The sequence below is a fragment of the Scylla paramamosain genome, chromosome 25 (genome assembly GCF_035594125.1).
Source record: "Scylla paramamosain isolate STU-SP2022 chromosome 25, ASM3559412v1, whole genome shotgun sequence".
NCBI lineage: Eukaryota > Metazoa > Arthropoda > Malacostraca > Decapoda > Portunidae > Scylla > Scylla paramamosain.
This window is the reverse complement of record NC_087175.1, coordinates 20478393-20485892: the sequence shown is the minus strand read 5'-3', so window position 1 is coordinate 20485892 and position 7500 is coordinate 20478393. Positions and strand designations below refer to the sequence as shown.

General features: G+C 41.2%; 1 pseudogene; it reads left to right on the top strand.

The window, feature by feature from the left end:
• The window catches only part of LOC135113390 (zwei Ig domain protein zig-8-like), a 73626-nt pseudogene that overhangs the window by 22100 nt on the left and 44026 nt on the right, over positions 1-7500 (top strand).

The window sequence follows — 7500 nt, the reverse complement described above, 5'->3', positions numbered from 1 at the left end:
CGGACAAGCGGTCACCTGGAAGATCACGGCGCGCTGAGAGAAGCTGAACACTCCATGGCAGCAGTGAAGGGAAGGCCATGAGACGAGTGACATGGGGAAAAAACCGAGAAGGGAAGATGACGAGAGACTTTTGAATCTGTTTCCTAGTGTGAGTAGACGACGTGATGTTTGAAGCAACTTATGAGTGGAGTATTGAGATTTTTTATTAATTAATTTATTCTTATTTTTATTTTATTTTATTTTTTTAATGAGGAAAGCAGAACAAGGAAGGTGACGAGACGAGTGACTTTTGAATCACTTTACTGGTGTGTGCATCACCTTGCGTTTGGAGTAACTCACTTATGGAATACCGAGATTTTTTCTTTTTTAGTTTTGATGATATGGAAAGGAGGCAGGCCGAGGGAAAAGCATATTTAAGAGGAAAATAGATATGTAACAAAGAGCTCCAAAACACTTGACAATTTAGTTATGTAGATGTCTTAAAATACCAATATGTAGGAGAAAAGGCCTTCTGTTTTGCTGCCCTGTTAAAAAAAATAAATAAATAAATAGAGAGAGAGAGAGAGAGAGAGAGAGAGAGAGAGAGAGAGAGAGAGAGAGAGAGAGAGAGAGAGAGAGAGAGAGAGAGAGAGAGAGAGAGAGAGAGAGAGAGAAATATATGTGAGCAAATATGCATCAAATATTTCCAAAACACAGGGCAATTTAGTTCCGGAGATGTTTTAATACTTCTACTGAAATGGTTTCTCATGAGGAAGGGAAGGAAGAGTGCATTACCTCCACGCTTTATAAGAAGACAGTATTTTGTCAGGTGCACTCATAACAACAAAGCAACCCACGCACAATCAATCCCTTCACTGTTATGGCTTTCAGGCTTAATAAAATGTGATGATACTAACTTAGAATTCAGTTTTCAAGCACAACACTCACAGCGAAAGGAATGATGGAGTAATTCAAACCTTTTACCTCCTGTACTCTTATTCTAGGTCATTAATATCGTCTAGTGGTAATCAAATTAAACACCAAGCACCGTATCATCATCACATTTAAACGGATTGATGGAAACAAACTATTTTGGAAAACAACGCCAACAGGAATGATGGAAGAGCTGAAATCTGTGGTGTTATTCTTGTCCAGGAGAATCTTTGTCTGCTCACATGAACGAACAAGTATCAGTGTCCTTATCACCCAGAAGTGTCGTAGTGTCGTTATCAACCAAGTGTAATAGTCCTTATCAGTGTCAACGTTCTTATTAGCAAAGTGAAATAGTCCCTATCTGCCAAAAGTGTCAAAGAACTTGTCTGTCGTCATAGTCCTTGTCAGTGTCACAGTGATCTTAGCAGCCAAGTGTCATAGTATCCCTGTCAGTCAAGGTGTTGATAGTAACGGGTACTAACCTAAACTCAGGCAAGAAAACTGAGGCAGGTAAGGCAAGGCAGGTAAGACACCCCCTCCTCCACCCCGCCCCCTCCCTCCCTCCAGGCCCTACACTCAGTAAAGAACACGTCGTCACTCACGCCAGAGTTCAATAACAATAAAAAATAACAAGTTTGCTGTATGTTCCGCCGTCGCTTCAGAATTATTCGTCCCGTGTACCGGAATGTACCGTCGTATTTTACAGTAAGCGGGGGCACGAGTAAAGAGCGAAGATAAAATCACCAAAAATATGACTCTTAATATCGCTCAGCAAAGGCCAGGGAATGAAAACAAATCCATTTTCAACTTAGTCTTAATTCAATATCGATTCAGATTTTTGGACAGAAGCCAGATAATCTTTTTTTTTTCTTAAATTGTCGCAAGAAGATAAAACTAGAAATCCTTCCAGCGTCTATTTTTGAAAGCCTTGTGCCTTTTCCAGCAAGTCTCCAAAGATCAATAAGGGTTTCAGCACTGCCCTGATACTCCCTTTGTGCCAGTGTCCTAAGCTCAAGTGAAAATAGACAAGAGAAAAATCCAATTCCGAATACCAGTCTTCCGTGACATAAAAGATTTCAAACGAATCCAGACGAGAGCACGAAGATATTGCATTAAAAAAAAGAGCGTCGAATAGAGAACGAGAAGATATTGAGCAAAAGAAAAGAAGATTGTTGAATTAAAAAGCATTGAATGAAGACGTGAAGAAGGTGCTGAATTCAAACAAAGGTATGGAACAGAGACGAGAAGAATGGTACTGAATAAGGAATCTGCAATGGAAAGATGTTGAACTGAAATTACATGAAACAGACAATAAGATAACGATTGAAAAAAAAAAAACGAACAGACGAGAAAACAAAAAAATTACAAGATCAAAAGACACCAAATAAAAAAAAATAAAAAAATAAAGTTTGCTGAATAAAACAAAAATTAAATAAAATAAAGGTTCTGACTAGAAAATATACATATGGGATTAACAAAAAAAGTCACTCAATGGGGAACAAAAATAGATGAAAAAAAAATCTAAACGATACTGAATAAAAAGAAGCGTCGAATAGAAAATGAAACAATAAACTAAATAAGAGAAACCACAGAACAGATAACATAAAACAAAACAAAATTAAATAAAACAAGCAAATCGAGACGAGAAGACACTATCGAGAGAGAGAGAGAGAGAGAGAGAGAGAGAGAGAGAGAGAGAGAGAGAGAGAGAGAGAGAGAGAGAGAGAGAGAGAGAGAGAGAGAGAGAATGGAATGGCGGGTTCGAGGACGCTTTGCAAAATGAAGGACGGACGGGCGTGCTTGATTAAGAACACCAAAAGGGAGGAAACAGCAGAGGAGGCACCAACCGAGATATTTCCGTGGGCGTTATTGACAATACCAGCAGGATATTGGCAGGACAGATGCTGACGAGGGGGCTGGAGAGAGAGGGGGGGGGGTCTGATCATGATGCAGGGGTCGGGGGAGAGACAGGAGGAAGCAGGAAGGGGCGGGAGCGAGGAGAAGGCGAAATGGGGGTGAGGGAGTCATGGAAGTAAGGAATGCAAGGAAACACAAAGAAAATGCAAAGGAAGGACAAACATCTGTAGAATTTTTGGTTTTCACGAGGGTGTTTGTGATGAGGACTCGTGTAAAGTAAGAGATGTGAGACTGGATGGATATGGTGATGTGGGAACGTGGTGGTGGTAGTAGTGGTGGTGGTGGTGGTGGTAGTGGTGCTCGTGTAGGTTAGGTTAGGTTCAGTTGTGTTCGGTCCTGTTGTGGTTGATGGTGAGGATGAAGATGGTAAAGGGATGGTACTGTTAGGAGTGATGACTTCGTGGTGATCGTGGTGACGGTGGTTGTGGTGCGGGGCGGGAAGGGATCGTAATAAAATAATGGTTGTGTTTCCCGTAGAGTATCGAGTTTCATACCAAGCAAAACCTTACACAGAATCTCCCTTAAATGACCAATATACGGAAAAGCTACTGAATGCAGACACACAAATACACACACACACACACACACACACACACACACACACACACACACACACACACACACACACACAAACAACACACACTAACTCCAACAAATATCCTTCCCTGTCACTCCTCTAAGATTCATACCCTGCTCAATTTGCTAAAGGTTTTCACTGATGAGCGAGAGGAATGAGAGAAGTTAGTGTCTTCCCTGGGTGTTCCTTAGTGCGGTGCGTGGAGGGTTCCTGGGCTGCCCATTGATCGAACCACGACTATATGACCTCTTAACTCTCCTGAAGGGTAATGGGCGGTGGTCACGAGGCAAGACGTGGTCGTTGAGAATGTGATATTATTTGAATAACACTCGTCCCCAGCTGCTGCTCAAGTCTGTTCTTTTCTGTTCTGTTATGTTCCCTTCTCTTCTCCTTTCCATTTAGTTATTCATGTCCCGTGTACCTTTGTTCTGTTTCTCTTCTTTATATACATTTGTTCGCTATTTCTATCAATTAACTATATATATATTTTTTTTATCTAGGACACACTTGAGGAACAAAATATGAAATTATAATAAAAAAAAATGAATTGTGCTCTTAAGCTAAAAAGTTATCGTTCTTGTGCAATTTTTCTTACATTTGTTCCTTATTATTCATTCTATTATATCATTCTTCCCTCCCACTCCTTCCTACTTAGCCGTCTTTCATTCATCTCCCCATTTATTCCTTCCTTTCATTCTTATTTTTCCGTACTCATTTCCTCCTTATTCTTTCCATCCACTCTTTCTTTTCTCCTTTCTTCTCATCCATCTTTCTCTCTTTTTTTTTTGCCTCTCCACTCTTTCTCCCATAATTCTTCTATCTACTCTTTCTCCCCTCCTCCTTCTTCTTCTCCTTCTCCTCCTCCTCTCCCCATCCATTCTCCTCTCACTTTCCCATATGCACCCATCCATCATTCCCTTGACCTCTGTTCTCGCGAGTACATTGCGTGATACTCAAGACTGTGGTTGAATTGCACACACACACACACACACACACACACACACACACACACACACACACAGACACACACACACAGACAGACACACAGACAGACAGAGAGAGAGAGAGAGAGAGAGAGAGAGAGAGAGAGAGAGAGAGAGAGAGAGAGAGAGAGAGAGAGAGAGAGAGAGAGAGAGAGAGAGAGAGACTTTCTTCACTTATCAAACAAAGAAATTTTTAGGAGAGAGAGAGAGAGAGAGAGAGAGAGAGAGAGAGAGAGAGAGAGAGAGAGAGAGAGAGAGAGAGAGAGAGAGAGAGAGAGAGAGAGAGAGAGAGAGAGAGAAAGAGAGACTCAATCTTTCCTCCTTTTCAACACACACACACACACACACACACACACACACACACACACACACACACACACACACACACACACACATCCTTCCCCTCACACCTACACACCCACACACCTTTCCCTCCCTCCAACAGCTGCACACAGATTTCCCCTCCCTACACTTCCTTCCTCCCCCCACACACACGTATCCAAGGCTACACCACCTCCCAGGAGACACACACATCAGTGCCAAGAGGTCAGCCTTCCTGGAGCCAACATAACAATTGTCCCAGCCACCTCCTGTCCATCAAGTCATCTATTTAGTGCATGAGTGGATGGCGTGACGCAGCCAGCACGCGACCCGGGCAGCCACTGGTAATATGAGGCCGTGGAGGGAATGCTATATGAGAGAGTAAGGCATGGTATATTGAGGTGCACTAAGAAACACAAAGGAAGAGAAGAGTAATGGGGAATTCGTTGGTGCGTTTGTCAGTTAATGCACATATATTGATGTGCACTAAGGAACACAAAGGAAGATAATAATAGTGGGAAGTTTGTTGAGTTTATTTGGACGCGTTTGTGAGTTAGTGTGCATTATTGAGGTACACTAAGGAACACAAAGGAAGAGGGAGTAGTTCTTGTAGATAACTTAATGGGTTTTATTGGGGTATGTTGTTGAGGTACACTAAGGAACACAAAGGAAGAGGGAGTAGTTTTTGTAGATAACTTAATGGGTTTTATTGGGGTATGTTGTTGAGGTACACTAAGGAACACAAACGAAGGGAGAAGTGTTGGAGACTTTATTGGGTTTTATTTACTGGGGAGTCTGTTAGTTCATGGCCTTAGTGTGTTTTTGTTTTCTTCAGGATTAATATTTGTTGTGTGCATTATGTATGGTCAATAAACTATCTATCTATTTATGTGTGTGTGTGTGTGTGTGTGTGTGTGTGTGTGTGTGTGTGTGTGTGTGTGTGTGTGTGTGTGTGTGTGTGTGAATTTTTGGGGAAGGTGAATAGATTGGTGTTATTCTCTCTCTCTCTCTCTCTCTCTCTCTCTCTCTCTCTCTCTCTCTCTCTCTCTCTCTCTCTCTCTCTCTCTCTCTCGTTTAAAAATGTATTCGTTCGGAAAGTAAAGAAGGAAGCAATGTGTGTGTGTGTGTGTGTGTGTGTGTGTGTGTGTGTGTGTGTGTGTGTGTGTGTGTGTGTGTGTGTGTGTGTGTGTGTGTGTGTGTGTGTTTGCATTTACCTTTCGTTTCCTTCTCCCTCTCTTTACTTTTCCTTCGCCTAGTTAATGGTGCATGAAGAAGAAAGGGGAGGAGGAGGAGGAGGAGGAGGAGAAGGAGGAGGAGGAGGAGGAGGAGGAGGAGGAGGAGGAGGAGGAGGAAGAGAAGCAGGGGCAGCAGTATTAGCAGCACAAAGGAACACAAGGAAAGAACAAGCAGCAACAGACTTATTGCTTCTTACTCCTTACCAGCTGATTGCAAATTTCGAGGAGGAGAAGGAGGAGGAGGAGGAGGAGGAGGAGGAGGAGGAGGAGGAGGAGGAGGAGGAGGAGGAGGAGGAGGAGGAGGAGGAGGAGGAGGAGGAGGAGGAGGAGGAGGAGGAGGAGGAGGAGGAGGAGGAGAAGGAGGAGAAGGAGGAGGAGGAGGAGGAGGAGGAGGAGGAGGAGGAGGAGGAGGAGAAGGAGGAGGAGGAGGAGGAGGAGAAGGAGGAGGAGGAGGAAAGAAGAAAAGGAAAGGAAAGAAAAGGAAATGGAGAAAAGAAAATAGAAAAAATAACAATAATTAAAAAGAAAAGAAAAAGAAAAAAGAAAGACAAAAAATACACCAAGCTATAAAAAAATTATAAATAACCCTCTATGTTTTCTATCCCTCCATTAATATACTTCTTACCACTACACCCTTTTTTTACTCTACCTCATTCTCTTTTTCTGTGTGTGTATTGCTAATGGCTTAATGGTCCATGAAGGGGAAAATAAGGGATGCTTTCCTTCCTCCCATTCTTGCCTGTTGAAGTTTTTGAGTGTGTGTGTATGTATGTATGTATGTATGTATGTATGTATGTATGTATGTATGTGTGTATGTATATGAAGTTATTCTTGCTTTAACCCTTTTACCACAAAACGAATTTTCTCATGATTATATGTAAATTTAAAGACACTATTTTTTTTTACTTGTCTTTTAAATATTTCTCTAGCCTTGATGAAACCTGATTAACTTAGTATTCTTTTGTTTCAATATCTCCCTTTCTGTCCTTGTAAACCATTTTTTTTACCTTTTTTTCAACTTTCCCAGGAGTATCTGTAAATTTATATTCCCTTATTTTTGTATATAGTTCTTTTGCCTTGAAGAAACAAATTAACTTAGTATTCTCTCTCTCTCTCTCTCTCTCTCTCTCTCTCTCTCTCTCTCTCTCTCTCTCTCTCTCTCTCTCTCGGCAGAACTGACAAGTATTCAAGCAAAACTGGAATTTTTTTTCTCAGTATGTGTCTGTACTTATAACTTCTTTAACTCTTTCACTGCCTGACAACTTTTTTCACATGAATAAATTTAGAGACCCTTATTTTTTTTTACGTATATCTTAAATAATTCTCAAGCTTTGAAGAAACAAAATTGACTAAGTATTCTTTCGTTTCTCTCTCTCTCTCTCTCTCTCTCTCTCTCTCTCTCTCTCTCTCTCTCTCTCTCTCTCTCTCTCTCTGTCCTTCCAAACATTTTATCATTATTATTATTTCTCACTTTTTTTCACTTTTTCCATGATTATCTGTAGCTTTAAAGATCTTTATTTTTGTACGTGTCTCTTAAATAGTTCTCAAGCACTGA